Genomic DNA, 4,164 nt, shown 5'->3' on the forward strand with positions numbered 1-4,164 from the left:
ACACATAGGGTTAGAACAAGATCCATCTCCATCTAGCCTACTGTCTACTGTCCTGCCTTTTGGACCTGGTGCTTAGGAGCATGGTTTAGTGGGTGACATTGGTAGTAGGGTGATGGTTGGACCAGATTATCTTGAAGGTCTTTTCCTTAATGACTTTCCTATGACTCTCGGGGCACAGTTTTAAATAATGTGTTTTGAAGAACCCTGTAACTTTTCCATTTTTTGGTAATTTGGGCTGGAGGGCTTCATCAACAGAGAATTCTTTCTACTTGGTAGACCTTGAAGCTTTCCTTCTCTTTCTTCCTTTTATTTATATATATATATATAAACTATATATGGAACAGGCTCCCCAGGGACATAATCACGGCACCAAGCCTGTTGGAGTTTAAGAAGCATTTGGATTGTGCACTTAGTCACATGGTCAGAATTTTGGGGTAGACCTATGTGGTGCCAGGAGTTGGACTCAGTGATCCTTGTGGGTCCCTTCCAATTCGGGATATTCTATGATGCTATGATGCTATGATTCTATGTTGGTATGATTCTATGATTTATTGAGTTTTAATCTGGTTGAATTTTTAAACATGTATATGCATTAATTTTCAATGTATTTCCTATCCTCTTGCATTTTTAGTTGGATGTTTACACCTAACTCCAATCTGAAGCGATTACAGAGTACTTTTTCAGGAGTCATGTTATAAAGGCACTTTATCCTTCCTGGAGTCAGAGAAGTTTCTTCAGCAGTGCTTATTTTAAAGGCAAGGAGCTACATAAGATTGAAGAACCCTTCTGGGAGGGAGGGTGCAGCCACAAAGATAATATTCTTCTAGACTGCTGGGATGCTGTTTAAAACATTTTATGGTATGTGTCATCATACTAGTATGCAATGGTACTATGATGAAGTTTTTTTGTGAGGAAGTTAAGAGTACTAAGTATAAATACACCCTGCCCTTAGACAGATAGTTGACTTGCTTACCAGGGTTAAATGCTGGAAAAGTAGAACAGAAATATCAGTAATCCCTGTTTGAGTCCAGTGAGATCCTGTCTCCTTGCAGAGACATGTTTCTGTCTGATATATAGAAAAGGTACTGTATGTTCATATGTTTGTAGTCATGCACTGATTATAACATCAAACTTTGTAATCCTCTTATCTGCACAGAATGTTAGGCAGATTAATGAAGAAATGACAACATTGCTGTCTGTGGAAATAAATACTAAGACTACTGAAATCCTTTACTACCTATGTGAAGAAGGAGATAATATTGTGGGATATGTAAACATCTTCAATTAATCAGTAATAATGTTAAAAAGAGAGAGATTATTTCCTTTTTATTATTATTATTATTTCAGTTATGGGTTATTATCGAAGCATATATGGAAGCATATATTCTGGATGTGAGGAGAGGTTCTCTGGACATCAGGAAGAGGTTCTTCACCAAGAGGGTGGTTGCATGCTGGAACAGCCTCCCCAGTGAAGTAGTCACTTCTCCAAGCCTATCTAAATTTAAGGAGCAATTGGACTGTGCACTTAGTCACATGGCCTAAACTTTTTGGTAGACCTGTGCGGTGTGAGGAGTTGGACTTCATGAGTCCTTATGGGTTCCTTCCAACTCAGGATATTCTATGATTCTGTGATTCTATGAAGCATAATTTAAAAACTTCAGTAAAATATAGTACATATAAAGCTATATTTCAAGACAGAAATGAGCTAATTACATTTTTACTGATATTTAATAGATGCTATTTAATCAGAATGAGTAAAAATTACTTAAATATGTACAGCTGATACTTCATAACGTTACTTAATAAATAAAAATTCCAAATTACTGTATAAATAATACCAATGACTTAGCTAGTGAGTGGCACCCAGTGTATATTCTAATAAGGACTCCCAAGTATAATTGCCTTTCTGATTATTAATTGTCTCTAGATTATCATTTAGTCATGTCACACTGACAGTCTGTGCAGTGGTTCTTCCTCTATTATTTAGTGTTTCTTAAATTACAAATTTAGAAAAAGTCTAATTTCTGCTAGTTTCTACTTTGCAATATGTCATATATAAAAATTTGCTGTTGCTATAAGAGTCACTTTTATCATTAGTACAAATAGTACTTCAAATCTTTATAAATCGTCTTTCTAAATGCATCTGAGATGCTTAGGTATAAGAGCACAATGTTTTGTTCTGTTTTTTAATAGGTATCTTCATTTTATTATTTTTTAATTCTGTATGCATTTTATTTTCTTATGAAGCAGAATCTAAACCCAATGCACCTTTTATAAGAAAGCAGCATTTGTTATGAAAAGTGTGAGAAAAGACATGGTCTTGTAAAAACAAGCCGACTTTTTGATTTTCCTGTTCATCCTTCAATTTCAGTCATTGTCATTTGGTAAGCAATTTAACCTTTGCTTGCAAAGAGAAACATATTAGACAATAATCAGAATATGATGCTTTTAATTTACTAAGTAGAAAGTAAAAGTATGAAAAGAAAACAGAAAACATAGCTGCCAAGCTTTTCTTTATACAGAGATCATTATTCTGCTAGTTTTTCTGTTAGTGTCGCTTTTTTCACAGAAGTGAAATGAAAATGTGAAATTTCTGAAATGGGTATGCATTCTTGCTACCCTTCACTTTGATTAAAAATGAGAAAGAAATGGTTGCTTTTTTGGAAAAGATGATGAAGCTACTGAAAATCTAATTGATACTGAAAGCCACTAAGAGATCATACTGTTAAATACTGGTCCCATGGCTAATACTGGATTTCTAATGCAACTAGAGATTACTCAGAAAAATCTCTCCACTTAGAATTCCCATAGTCAAGAAATTGTTTCTAATATTATTCCCTAAGGAAAGGGAGATAAGGCTTACCCAGTCATTCTTTCTCCTTCTATATGTGTCTTTGGATATATTGTTCCTTACAGTTTAGAGTCCATTGACTATGTTGGTTGAAGTTAGCAAGAAGAGCAAGAGGTCCCTGATTATTACAAGCTTTGTAGCTGTAATCATGCCAGTAGAAAACAGATTAATAAGGCTGAGCTCATACTGTAATATTTTCTTCCTTAAACACTAAACTCTATGTGAGCTGGACACAATGAATGTCCTAGCAACAAGAAAACCATTTTTATCCCATTCTTAATAGTCATTTACAATCTAAATAATGTTTCCTAATACAGGAAACCAGTCATCATTCTTTCAGTTGCTCATAGATGTACGTTTTTGCTCAAAAAATAGGCACTTTGTGAAATAAACTTTACTTTTTATAACTAAGAATATACTTCAAGAAGTTCCATGTTTTTTGACTTCTTCAGAATTATAAGTCCTGTTTACATTCATGCTTTCCAGAGATTTATTCAGAAAAATAAATAAATAATGAGTAGCTGCTAGCAGGTTCCTGGGAACTTATGAACATCCCAGTGGAGAAGAGGATTCATGATCAAAATAATAAAGACAATCTTTAAAGTTGTATTAAATCAGTCAGATTTTGTATGTGAACTGCAACATCAGGCCCTTATAGAGTTATGTGAAAGGGTGAAAAGGAGTAGAGTAAAGGTGCTCTATTCCTCATGGAGAGATGGGGCTGCCTTCTGATTCTAGTTATCTATGAGATTTTTGTCTATATATTCAGCAGGAACTACAGTGGCTAAGAACAACAAACATAGAATTGTTCAATCTCAACAAATATAAGTGCATAGGTATTCCTTTTGTAATATTATTTTAGTATACGCTAATTTCAATTTTTCTTTTTGTTTCTTTTATACATTTCCCTCTTCTTCCTCAGCCCTTTCCATGTAGTCAGATAGTTCTTGGTGCTAAAAACATAATTTTTTGAAATATGTAGTTTCAGAAAGGAGTTCTTAATTGGACTGGTCAGGCAGAAAAATCAAATAGCTAGCCCCTAGTCCTCTGACTCCTTGCATCATGCTTCTAATATTGTTTATTCTAAAATTTTTTATCTTGAAAAGACTTTATATATAATGTCAACAGAACTCACTGTTCTTTACTGAGTATATAAATGAGTATAAAATATTTTCCTTTTGTCTTTCAAATATTAATGCATTAAGGAGAAGAGAAGAGAAGAGAAGAGAAGAGAAGAGAAGAGAAGAGAAGAGAAGAGAAGAGAAGAGAAGAGAAGAGAAGAGAAGAGAAGAGAAGAGAAGAGAAGAGAAGAG

The sequence above is a fragment of the Oxyura jamaicensis genome, chromosome 2, assembly GCF_011077185.1.
Source record: "Oxyura jamaicensis isolate SHBP4307 breed ruddy duck chromosome 2, BPBGC_Ojam_1.0, whole genome shotgun sequence".
In the NCBI taxonomy this organism is placed as follows: Eukaryota; Metazoa; Chordata; class Aves; order Anseriformes; family Anatidae; genus Oxyura; species Oxyura jamaicensis.